Here is a 14,098-nt window from a genome sequence, read left to right as displayed (position 1 = left end):
TCGCTTTTGTCAGTTGATTGTGTAAGTTAGGTTATTGTTAGGTTGCAGTGGGCGTTCTGTACACACGCTTGCAGCATTTATACTGTACACACTCTCGTAGAAATTATATATTGTGCACACGCTCCTAGCAATAATACTGTGCACATGTTCGTAGCATTTCTTTGTTGTACACACGCTAGTAGCTTATATACTGTACACACGCTTGTAGTTCTCATACTGTACACACCCTAGTAGCATTTACACACTACACACGCTGGTAGCGTTTATACTGTACACGCTAGTAGCACTTATACTGTACATGCTCGTAGCATTTTTTACTGTACACGCTCGTAGCGTTAATACTGTACACGCTCGTAGCATTAATACTGTACATGCTCGTAGCATTAATATTGTACACGCTAGTAGCATTAATACTGTACACACGCTAGTAGCATTAATACTGTACACACGCTAGTAGCATCTATACTGTACACACGCTCACTACTTTAATACTGTACACACGCTCGTAGCATTTATACTGTACACACACTAGCAACATTTATTCTGTACACACGCTAGTAGCATTAATTCTGTACACATGTTCGTAGCATTTATACTGTACAGACACTCGTAGCATTTATACGGCACACGCTCATAGCATATATATTGTACACTCGCTCGTTCGATTCATACTGTACACACGCTTGCACATACTTGTAGGATTTATATTGTACACAATTGCACATGCTTGTAGGGTTTATATTGTACACAATTGCACATGCTTGTAGGGTTTATATTGTACATGCTGGTAGGATTATACTACACACGTACTTGTTGGGTTGATTCTGTACACATTCCCGTAGGAATTATATTGTGTACACGCTCGTAGGTTTATACTGTACACACGCTCGTAGGATTATACTGTACACACACTCGTAGGGTTTGTGCTGTACATGCTCGTAGGATTTATACAGTACACACGCTCGTAGGATATATATATGCTTCACACGCTTGTAGGTTTATACTGTATACGCGCTCGTAGGGTTTTGTACTGTACATGCTCGTAGGATTTAGACAGTACACACGCTCGTAGGTGTTGTACGATACACACGCTCGTAGTATTTATACTGTACACTCGCTCGTAGGTGTTGTACGGTACACACGCTCGTAGTATTTATACTGTACACTCGCTCATAGGTGTTGTACGGTACACACGCTCGTAAGTTTTTATGGTGCACGCTCGTAGGGTTGTATTGCACGGGTGTTCGTGGGAGCCATGCTGTGCGTGCGCTCGTGGCATGCGTGCTACATACACTGCAGTGTTTGCGCGGGTTATTGGGCTTGTAGCATTTGTACCACACACATGCTCGTACAGTGCACGGAGTGTTGTCTTGTGCGTAGGCATGTGGTCATATAATTACTGCATCCATGCATTTCGTTGGTTATTGGTGTTGACCAAACGTGCATGCGCTTTGGTTGTGCATGTGCGCATGTGGTTAGCATGACTATAAGTTCGTCAAGTTTGTTGGTACAGTCGCTCATGGCTGTTTTACAACATAGTTTCTGTACATATGCACATAATTGTTCTGTGCATATTTGTGTATAGTAGCGCCGGGTTTACGTGCATAGTTTATTCTGGGCGTTCGCTCATATAGTTTGTTTGTGTATTCGCACATAATTTATTCGGTCTATACGCTCAGGGTTTCAGTGCATACTCTCATCGCCCTGTTCTTGAGTTGTCGTGGCAGCCCTGCATACCCGCATACGGGTCATCCGGTGTATATGTGCACAGTAGTTCGGGCATACATCCATAGTTCATTTTTTGGATACGCGCACATAATATTGTACGGTGCGTACGCTCACATGATTATTAGGTGCCCACATAGCATGTTCCGTACATACCAGCATGTAGTTTGTTCCTGCATGTTCGCATAGTTAGTCTGTGCTTATGCCCATATAGCTTGTTCTGTATGTACGCTCCGAGTTATTCTATGCATACGCGCACACATTTGTACGGCATATGTTCACTTAGTTCTGTGCATACGAGCATAGTTGTTTTGGCATACGTTGATTTAGTCCTGTGCGTGCGCGCAAATAGTTTGTTCTGTATATTCGCTTACATAGTTGTCAAGTGCACACGCTCAAAGTTTTGTGCGTACTCACTTAATCTGTTCTATGGATATGCTCTTGTAGTTGATTTAAGTTGTTCGGTGTATCTTCTCATAATTTTTCACTACATATGCTCGCTCATGCATATGTTATGTTATGATGTTTAGGCAATTTACCCATGTCTTTGAGACTGAGCAGGTTTTTCAGCATTGTGCGAGTCCGGGCACGCATTATTCAGTGGGTCACCATGTTTTGTTAACATTTGGGTCGTGTATACGAGGGTATAGGTTTCAGTTTATTATTTGCCACGTAAATACTAGTAGCTATATATATTGGATGAGGCTTTTATTCGGCTAGACCAGTCACGTCTACAGGTCAGTCCGAATACAACCTGACTCGTCTTCAGGTTGGCAATAATGTCATTATATATTGCGTTTGTTCATTGAGAATTGCTTAGTTTGTTACTGTCGTGGTTACAACCCATCGTGGCTTCAGGTTACGGTCATATTATTAGTTACATATTTGCTTGAGTCTTTCGTTTTTTCGGCCTGTCACGTCTACAGGTCGCTTCAGCTGTAACCTGACACGACTTCAGGTTGTCGGCAATGTCATGTTATGTGTTGTGTTATTCAGTAGTCGGGTGGTGCTACAAGGGATATAGCTTATTTTCATTGTGAGTTGCCTCGTCTATATTTTAATCATGGTTAAAACCTGTCTTGGCTTCAGGTTAACGGTTGTACTATTAGTTACATATTTGGTTGAGTCTTTCATTTTCGGCTTGTCACAGGTCGGTTCAGTTTCTACCTGACACGACTTCAGGTGGGTGACAACATCATTACGTTTTCATTTGTTTAATTAGCATTCGGGTCTGCATACAGGGACATAGCTTGGTTCAGTAGAGCTTTGTTTGTATCGGTTTAGGTTGACGATGGTAGTAATTACATGTTGGTTGAGTCTCATCGTCACGTTTTCGGCTTAAGTGGTCGCATTGCCGATCACATTCACAGGTTGGTTACAGTGACAACCTGTCACAGGTCTAGGTTGGCGACTAGGTAGTTATTTAAAAAAAAAAAAAAAAAAAAAAAAGTTGCCACTTCACGTGGTGCATACGGGCATAGGGTTTGTTCTCTTAGGCTTGTCACGTCTACAGCTCACAGAGAGCCTCCTACACGCAGCCTTGAATACTCACGCTACATTTTTGCAATCGATACCCAGATGATGTCTCGCATGCCATTCCATTCCTATTTGTATTCATCGGGTTTTGCCACTCTTCAAGGTATCCAGAATAATACCACATTGTTTTGCCCTGACAGGACATCATTATTTGTGTCCCATGCATCATTCTGCCTTGATGGGTACACAAAGAGGGAGGTTCGCATGATTTTGGCTGGTTGGTTAGCTGTAGCCTTAGGTAATTCCCCATTTGGCTATCGGACGGCTAAAGTTAAGGCCTGAGGAATTTACTTGCAGATGCATGGCAGAAGTTACATGCACTTTGATGGGATGCAGATCATTACGCATTGAAATTGTGTAGTAGCGAAACGTCATTGCTCGGTCAAGTTATCATCATACGGTATTTCCAAATTACACAAGTGGCGCTCAGCTCGAGTGTTGCAGCTTGCTTTCAGCACGTCAAGGATTCGACGGGGAGCTGCCGCCGCTGTAGTTGTTTAGGGGGGCGGCACTCACCACCACTACGCGGTTTGTCAAACATGTACGTATTCTTATTAAATCATTTGGTTGTGATCCGTCCATTGTATTCAGCCACTCGCCAGGCTTTGGGGCAGCTGTTCCAACGCCACGTCATGATGTGCCAGCTAACGTGAATAAGAAATAGGGGGCATTAGAAATCCATTATTACGTGCACTGCACCCCCAGACCATAGTCAGAAATGGATGATGCATTTCAATTATCGGTGTGGTGATTACTATGTGAGTTAATAGCGCTTTGTTCTCATTATGAGTTTTGCCCTCTATTTTTCAGGTGTACTCCTACCCGGCAGTATATGGCACACATCTAACTGCCTAGATAGGTTACAGGATTAATAGGAATAGGAGTTTGGTATGAGGTTCTGTTAGGTAGGCTCGCTATTTCTATGAGCACCGACCACAAGTGTGAAGGCTAATTATTATTAGCCTGTGTTTGTGGGAGGGGCGGGGATTTCGCTATAAGAACCCGCGGCAGCTCCTGTGTCTGATGCCGCGGGTTCTTCACGTCCCACCCAACCCTCCCTCAATATCATTTCACTCCATGACTATCATTACACATCAGGGTATGCCCTCTATTTTTCAGGTGTACTCCTACGCGGCAGTATATGGCACACATCTAACTGCCTAGATAGGTTACAGGATTAATAGGAATAGGAGTTTGGTATGAGGTTCTGTTAGGTAGGCTCGCTATTTCTATGAGCACCGACCACAAATATATATATATATTTATGGTCAGGGCCTTTCAGTGCGTATGGAACGTACGCCTACCTAACCTAACATACCATGATAACTATAACCCTATTTCCTATCCTGTAACAAGAATACCGGACATAACCTACCTTATCTAATCTGCGGCAGAGGTGTGCCCGTGCCGCCGTCGGAGGGTACACCTTAAGTGGGCAAAAAACAGCATGCCTAGGGGAGTGGTATAATATGCCCTTGTGATACCAGAGCCTGAGCTGCCGACCCAGCCTTCAGGCCATGTTCCCAACCCCCTCAGCGAATATCCGATATTACTGCGGACATCCCTATGATGACACCTACCTCACCAGAAGCCCTAGCTACCATCTAGACACCATGTGCATATTCGCCACCCGAACTTGCTGAATGGACTGACCAACCCGCTCCCTATCCTACTGTACCACATGACCCACTATCCGTAAACCTAGTATGTAGTTTCCAGGATTATGGCCAAAACCTGACAACCGTAGGGAGCCCTAAAAAGAAACCCAAGTGTCATGAGACACAGAACATTGCAGATGTATACTGCCGATACCACGAACTATTCCCTAAATCAACGACCATAACTATGGGAGAAAACAACTAACTGAACCATGTTCACATGTGTGCCCAGGTCACCTGTAAATGATCACTTAATACTGGTATAACAGTCGTATGCTGCAAACGAGTCAGAACATACGACTATGCAGTGCATCCCACCTGAGAACGTGACAGACATGACGGGTATACAGTTGCCTATGTGTAGTGCCGTTAATGCTCTGAAAACGTGTCAGCAACAATAACCAAGTAGTATATCCCACTTGAGGACGTGTCAGGCATATCAGGTATATACTCCTCTATGTGTCCTGCTGCTACTGCTCGGGAAAACGTGCCCGAAACAATAGCCCAAATGATATATTCCCCTGCAGACGTGGCAGGCAGTGTGAGAATATCCGTAACCTGTAAACGTAACCCGATTCAAAATGGTTGATAATGCGCCTATGTGCCTGATGCAAATGACCATCACGTGTAATATCCGTGCACTGTGGTTACCATGAAAGTAAGCACTATGCCTAGCACGTAGTGTCATACCCGCAACAATGACGTAAGCGTATGACTACTGTATGCAAAGTAAGATAGCTTGACGTAGAACCTATAACGGTGGTATGTTAACGTAACCTGACCTATTCATGAACGTAGAATCAGGACTAAGTAACCTGCTTAAAATAACGTACGTGTACGAAGACCTTTACTGGGTACCCGAAACAAAAGGGCAGATAAGCATCGCGTCATGCAAGTAGTAACTTATACGTAGAATGCCCGAACTTACGTGGCGCATGTGCCGTAGTAAATGCTATGATAGTAAGCCAAATTACATAAGGTATACATACCCATATTATAGCAACCAGACTCAGTACACCCGTAAATGATCCCTTTAATACCGGTATGGCAGTCGTATCCTGGAAACGTGTCAGAACATACGACTATACAGTGCATCCCAACCTGAGGACGTGACAGGCATAACAGGTATACAGCTGCCTATGTGTGGTGATGTTATTGCTCTGAAAACGTGTCAGCAACAATAACCAAGTAGTATATCCCACCTGAGAATGAGTCAGGCATATCAGGTATATACTCCTCTATGTGTGCTGCTGCTATTGCTCAGGAAAATGTGTCTGAAACAATAGCCCAAATGATGTATTCCCCTGCAGACGTGGCAGGCAGGTTTAGAATATCCACAACCTGTAAACGGGACATGACCCAAAATGGTGAAAATGCACTCAGTAAGACATGTCTAACCCAACTACCATAGACACCTATGCTTACCACGGTGAGAAAACATGATCCAGTTATACTATAGCCCGGTAAGCGTGTAATACCGTATGGAAGGCCTACGGGTATGTGTAAGCTATATGGAATTTGATCGCATTAATCGTATGGAACACCACGTGTTATGCCGTATAGACACCTAAGCGTATGATAACGTGTGGAAACCTATGCGTATGCCACGTATGTGACATGAGCGTGTTGTACCCTATGGTGAACAATAGTATGCCATGGCATATGGGAATATGAATGAAATCTCGTAATGCAACATCAACGTTTTAAGCCATCGGAAACCTGAGAGTCACACCATCTAAACCATAATCGTGTTATCCCTAATGGTAACTGAGCGTGTAACTGAATGGAACATACAAGTATGTATACTGTGTGCTAATTACCAGCACACACACCGAAAGGTAAAACACCCGCGCGCACCCCGTATGCCAACCACAGGCGGGCACACCGTACAGAAAACACCGGCATGCCCGCCGTACAGTAGACCCCAGTGCGCGCACCCACAACAACAACTGCCGGAATGCACCCACAACAACCACCGGCATTCACACCGCATGGCAACCACGAGCGTGCCTACAGAATGGAAATGCCATCGTGTATACCGTTACGAAAATGCCATCGTGTGTACTGTACGGAAAAATGCCATCGTGTATACTGTACGGAAAATGCGATTGTGTATACTGTACGGAAAATGCCATCATGTACACTGTCCGGAAAATGCCATCATGTATACTGTACTGAAAATGCAACCATGTATACTGAGCGGAAAATGCAACCGTGCCTGCTGTACAGAAGATACAATTGCGTATACTGTATGGAAAGTGCAATCATGTATACTGTACGGAAAAAAGCAATCATGTATACTGTACCGAAAGTGCAATCATGTATACTGTACAGAAAATGCAATTGTGCCTGCTGTACCGAAGATACCATCGCGTATTCTTTATGGAAAGTGCAATCATGCATACCGTTCAGACAATACCATCAGAAAATACAATCGTGTATACTGTATAAAGAAAATACGAACGTATATTATATAGAAAAGTGAGTGTGTCTACTGTACTGGAAATACGAACGTATATCCTGACCTGAAAATACTAGAATGCATACTATACTGGAAATACGAGCGTGTATACTGTTCTGGAAATACGAGAACACTGTACTGGAAATACTAGCGTGTATACTGTACTGGAAATACGAGCATGTATACTGTACTGGAAATACGAGCATGTACACTGTGTGAAAGAGTAAGCGTTCATACTGTACGAATTACAGTCATGTGTACCGTATGAAACACCAGTGTAAATATTGCATGAGAAACACGAGTGTGTACATCGTAAGAAACCCAAGCGTGTAATCTATATGGAAAATGCAAGCGTGCCTACCTTACAAGCGCGTATACTGTGTAAATGTACAATCGCATATTTGTATGCAAATACCATCACATGTTCTAGAGAAAACGAGAGTGTATACTGTATGCAAATACAAGCATCTATACTGTATGCAAGACAAGCGTGCATTCTACCTGGATGATAAAAGCACTTACACTGTAGGACGCACAGCGTACACACTGTATGCAAATCCAAGCGTGTACCCTGTATGAAAATCCAAGCGTGTTCTTGAAAATACAAGCGTGTCATACTGTATGGCAATGCGGGCGTGTCCTTGTATGAAAACCCAAGCGTGTCCTACTGTATGAAAATACACGTGTGTTCTATCGTACGAAAATACAAGCGTATTCTATTGAACAAAATACAAGCATGTTCTATTGTATGAAAATACAAGCATGTTCTATTGTAAGGACAATACAAGCGTGCATACTGTATGGTCAATACAAGCGTGTATACTGTATGGAAATATAAGCGTGTATATTGTAAGGAATTATAAGCGTGTATGTTGTATGGAAAAAACAAACGTGTATACTGTATGGAAAAATGCCAGCGTGTGTACTGTATGGAAAATACAAGCGTGTATACTGTATGGAAAATACAAACGTGTATACTGTATGGAAAAAAACCCGCGTGTATACTGTATGGAAAATACAAACGTGTATACTGTATGGAAAATACCAGCGTGTATACTGTATGGAAAATACAAACGTGTATACTAAATGGAAAATACCAGCGTGTATACTGTACGGAAAATACAAACGTGTATACTGCATGGAAAAAAAATACCAGCGTGTATACTGTATGGAAAAAATACCAGCGTGTATACTGTATGGAAAATACACGCGTGTATACTGCATGGAAAATACCAGCATGTATACTGTATGGAAAATACCAGCGTGTATACTGTATGGAAAATACAAGCGTGTATACTGTATGGAAAATACCAGCGTGTATACTGTATGGAAATGCAAGTGTGTATGCTATATGGTAAATGCAAGTGTGTATGCCGTGTAGTAAATGTAAGTGTATACTGAACTAAAATATATGCGTGTATACTGTATGGTAACATGTAATGACTGCACGGTGTAAATGCTTTGAGTGACTGCACGGAGTGAAAGCTATGAGTGACTGGACGGTATAAATGCTAGGTGACTGCCAGGTATGAATGCCGAGTGACTGTACGAAATAAAATTCTGTGAGCGACTGTGCATTACCAACTGTTATGAGTGACTGTATGGCACAACTTTGTGAGCGGCTGCATGGCATGGCCGCTACGTGAACCGTCAGCCACCATTAAACATGGTCCGTGGGGACCCTGCGTCCGGCAGGGAAACCTCGGGTGTGATAAGTGGAGGGGGGAATTGCACCGGAGACTTCCCCCTTGGCATACCCGCGGCCCTGTGGTCGCGGGGAGCCGGGCCCTTAGATGAGTCCCCCGTCTATAGGGAAGCCGGTGTATTGACCCGCTTGCCAGTTTTAGCTCCGCCCCTTTGCATACCACGCGGCCCGGCGATGCCGCCCCCAGCAAACGGGGAGGACGCCGATCCTGCCACCCTGAGCCACGGGGAGTGAGGAGGAGGAGAGCCCGGCACGAGAACCATTCCAGGCACCATGACAGTCATGGGCTCCGCCCCCCCGGACCACGCGGCCGGGCGACCGAACGAGGCCGAGCAAGAGGAGGAGGTGACCCGGCGCAGAAATCCAGGTGAAGGACCAGCCGGGCACCGAGACGGCAGTGGGCACCGCCCCCCCGCCCACCATGTGACCCGGCGGCACGGCACTGGTGATCGGGGTGGGGGGGCAGGGGGTAAACCGATCTTGCCACTCAGCCACTCACGGGTGGCGGGAACCCCGGTAAAACTCCCAGGCAAGGGATTCGGGCCCACCCGCAGAGGTCAGAATCTCCTCCGCCGCTCCGGCAACCCTGTAGCCGCCAAGGCCCCTCCCCATGCACCTTCCAGCAGAGTTAAAACGGCAACGGGGGGGGGGGGTGTCCAGGGGCCACCGCAAAGAGAGCGGAGGAGAGTTCGGGACGGGGGAATCGGGGACGGAGTACGGGAACCCGGTGCGTAAGTGGGAACATAATAAAAAGACTGGAGGTGCTGAAACCGTGGCCGGGGCTGACCAAGGGCGCCCTCCGTGCTCCGGCTTACCTCCGGAGAGTGGGCTGCCGCAGATGTCGGCACGCCGGCCGGCCCCGGCCGCTTACCATTACCCTGAAAACCGTGACTCCTGTGCATCAGCTGACTGGCGTGTCAGCTGATCCCCTACAGCGTGACGTCCAACGTGCACCTGAACCTGCACGTGCTGGTATTTATACCACCCAGGCCCCTCCCATAAACCCAGGTTGTCATTCAACCTTTCACATATATAATTTTTTTTTTTTTTTACACTTATGCCATTCACCCTGCAGTTTTTAATGTTTTATTTTAGTAGTTCGGACATTTCCACACGTAGCAAAACCAAATATGGTTTTTTTTTTGTTACATTTTTTTATTGGACGAATGGGACATTTTTTGTTACACTTTTTTATTTGACAAATGGGTAGTTTTGTCAAATAGGAGACTCGTATGAACCATCAATAGATGGCCTATGCAGATCAATGCAGTACTGCATTGATCTATGAAATCTACTCTCTATAGGTTGAGTGTGCCGCAGGCTCTATTAATATGTGTTGGGACAAAGAATCTCATGGCTGCAATTGAACTGTAGCAAGGAGATCCGGCCCAATGCGTCACCAACAAGTACTATGCATTTAAATGCTATCGTAATAGATATGTATTATACCTGTGTGCTTACTAAAACCAAGTGGGGCATGGGTATCCATTTGCATGATTAAGTAAGCCTCTCTATTGGAAAGTTTACTGGTCTAGTCACTTGTTGGTCTTAAAACTCTCTTCACCGGGTCTACAAAAATAGATTAAATCTTACCATGGTGTTCATCTCTGATGTAAGGTAAAATTGCAGAGAGCATGCGGTCATGTATATATTGCAATATGTTTATTGTATACTTGGTTTAGTAGATTACACATGAGGTGTTACAATTAACCTTTTTTCTTATGGGAAACATATATAACCGTATATGTTTTTGAATTAACAATGCTCTTTTTAATAAATAGTGTTCCCCTGGAGCATCACGCAGCAGGCTGGAGCTGTCGTTAGTCATCTGACTGTGGGTTTACATCTTGTATACCTATGGAATCATGCATGCCGTGTGTTTGAAGAAAGTCTGAAAGCAATAAAAAAGAATCTGAAGATCACTTCTTCTGGAGTCTGTGAATAATCTTTGACAGACCATCTCATTGTATGTATACTTACTTGACAGAAGCAGTGCTATGCCCAGGTACTCTTGCCTACTGGGAATGACACAAAGTTTTATTCAGATACAACAGGTAAAATGTTCCCTGTATTGTATTGAAGTATATAGGTTGAAAAACATGTAAGCTTAACCCGTTAAGGACATTGGGTGTACAGGTACGCACTTGTGTCCTGGTATTAAGGACAAATGGCACACCTGTACACCCTGAGTCTTTAAGCAGGTTTGAAGTGAGCGCAGGAGCTGTGCTCATTTCAGAGCAGTGAGTAGCCAGACACTCACTGCTTATGCTGGGCAAGATCGCAATTAACCCTTTAGACGTCATGATCAATGCCAATCACAGCGTCTAAACTGAAAGTGATAGTTGTCGGTTGCTCAATGGGTCAATGGGGCTAAAATAACGGAGGAGGGTTCCCTTACGTCATCCTGCCGCCGATCGCCAATCCAATGATGTAGCCTGGGTTTAGCCGGGCTATATCAGTGGATCACTGATCATACTGTGTAATGCTATGCACAGGCATAACATTATAAAGTAGATGCAATCTAATGATTGCAAATAAAAGTCCCCTATAAGTGTAAAATAAATTTTAAAAAATGTTAGTAAAATTATATAAAACCCTCACCACTAATAAATAAATAAAAAAAATCACCCTTATTTTTCCATTTGACAAAAAAGGCATACTTGGTTATAAAATTGATCATTTCCTCCTTGTTTCCCTGTGATCACCAGTGACATGACAGGAGCTTTGATCTATGCACTACACATATCATTCATACTAAGGACAGAAGGATGGGGGTAAGCTGCTCTGGTCCTTTTCTGTCTATGGGGCCCATTACTATTTATGCTCGTCTATGTCAGCATCCCATTTTGACACAGGGAGGCAGAAAAAAAAAAGAAAAGCCAGGTAAATAATAGGCAGGACAAAAGAGTGTAACCAGAAAACAAAGGGGTCAGAACGAGGATAGAATCACAGTACAGAAACGGAACTGGAGGCAAAAACACAAAGAAGAGTCAGAGAACAAGGCAGATGGTTAGGATCCAGGGAAAGCTGAATACCTGGTAAACACTAGTGAAGGCTGAGAAAGAACAATCATGGTGGCCAACAGACACCAATTTAAATACACTTACAGTTAGGAAGCAAGGGACACCAATTCTGGCTCTGATTGGCCCGGCACCCTAGCCTCCGGATTGGCCAGTATGGCCTGCCTATCACACGGACTAGTGTTGCCATGTTGAATGGTACTCATTTCCCTGACAACCAGGGGATGTCTCTTGAAGCACACTGCAGAAGCTAGGCAACTTGCAGGAGCTAGGACTGGGAGTGGTACAGGAGTGTGGACAGGTAAGTTTCTTTCATGGACAGTCTTCTAGGCAGGAAGTTAAACTACACTAAAAAATATAGATAACAAAATACTGGTGGTGACATACTGATCCAGTATAGATTAAATAGGGATCATATATAGATGCATTTGTGCATTTATATTTTAGTCTCTATGGATCTTAATAAGCTTTCTTCATCTCAAAAATGGTAATTAGCTGCAGATATTTACATTAGCTCCATATAACTGTCTGCAAAAATGGATGAAATATGGATGCAAAATATCTTAGTTTGAAAGCAGTCTTAGCTTTACTTGTGCACAGGCGGTCAATAAACAAGGCACTAACGGAAGATTATGTAATACTGCTATGTCAATCTAATGGCTATTTAATCAATGTTCTTGTGGCAGTGTCCATCCTTATTCTGTTCTACACCATTTATAAGATGTACAACAAGCCTCAGAAGTGTGATTTATGTATAGTATTACCCCTAAGCTATCAACAGCTGTCAGACACTTGAACTAACAACTGGCTGCGATTGCCAAGAAGAAGTGAATGCATGCACTGCGGGGTTAACATTACTTTCTAACATCTATATTTTCATTTTATTCATACAACATCAATAAATTCATTTTATGTACTAGATACTATTGTATATGCTACTATTATATCTGAAAACTCTTAAATCAATATTTTACCATGGGGGATTTTTCACATTTAGCATCTTAACTAGTAAAATTACAAAAAGAAAAACAATTTCATTACCTTAACATGTTGTGTAAAAACAAATTAATCTGCATAATTACATAACCAGTTTGTTGTTTTATACCCAGAGGCATGTGAATTATCTTTACATTTTGACAGACAGAAAGCCACTGTTGTGTTCTTGCCTTCTCTTGAGAAATTTAGAATTAGTTGAAGAAACAATCAGGGTAACATAAATGAACTCAGAAGCTCTAATCTCTTTTATGTGCAGTTTTTAAATATTCAGCTTATTATTAAACATGTTAGACCAGAGGGCTAATTAAAAGAAGTGGGCTAGCAATTCTGAATATTGGCAAGTTGTACACTAATTTCTAATTGTAAGTGAATAAAGCCATCGCTTTCACAGTAAGGATATCAAACAGATCTCACTTGTATAAAGGGAATCTGTCAACTCTATTTGCTGCTAAGAGTTTTAGACACTACTGGATAGTTGTTAGGGTGTGAAAGCAAACTGTGCCTTTTCTGGAGATGACGGAGAGATGGCGGAGCTGAGCTGGTCAAATGCCACAGCCTAGCATGCCTTCTCACTTGCCCTCCCAGCCCCTCCTTGATTGGAATATTGAGTCCTTTTATTTAATATTATAAAAGTAGAAACATAATTATATTCTAGTACACTACATTGTGATAATAAACTCTTTTAGGGTCCATTCACATCTACAGTATCCTGCGCATATTTGATGCACAGGATTTTAAGCTGTATTCAGTCATTTAGTTTATATGGAAATCTTCAGCATAAAATCTGCAGCAAATAGGTGCAGGATACTGTATATGTGAATATACCATCAAAAACATCAAAAAGCATATAAATGGGGAAAAAACAAAAAAATTATGACAAAGGGGGAGATTTATCAAAACTTGTCCAGCAGAAAATTTGTATTGCCCATAGCCACCAATCAGATCGCTTCTTTCATTTTTCACAGGCCTTTTCAAAAATGAAAGAGCTATATACAGT

The 14,098-nt window shown here is 43.1% G+C and overlaps 1 long non-coding RNA gene across 1 annotated transcript; it reads right to left on the bottom strand.

The window, feature by feature from the left end:
• Positions 1-10,755: 10,755 nt before the first annotated feature.
• LOC130303025 (uncharacterized) lies at positions 10,756-12,170 on the bottom strand. The gene is made up of 3 exons (XR_008853158.1): positions 12,121-12,170; positions 11,066-11,103; positions 10,756-10,976 (listed from the first exon to the last, which is right to left on the bottom strand). It is a non-coding gene; the product is annotated as an uncharacterized LOC130303025 (long non-coding RNA).
• Positions 12,171-14,098: the final 1,928 nt, after the last annotated feature.

Source organism: Hyla sarda, chromosome 1 (genome assembly GCF_029499605.1).
Source record: "Hyla sarda isolate aHylSar1 chromosome 1, aHylSar1.hap1, whole genome shotgun sequence".
Lineage (NCBI taxonomy): Eukaryota > Metazoa > Chordata > Amphibia > Anura > Hylidae > Hyla > Hyla sarda.
This window is presented reverse-complemented; position numbering and strand designations above follow the sequence as displayed.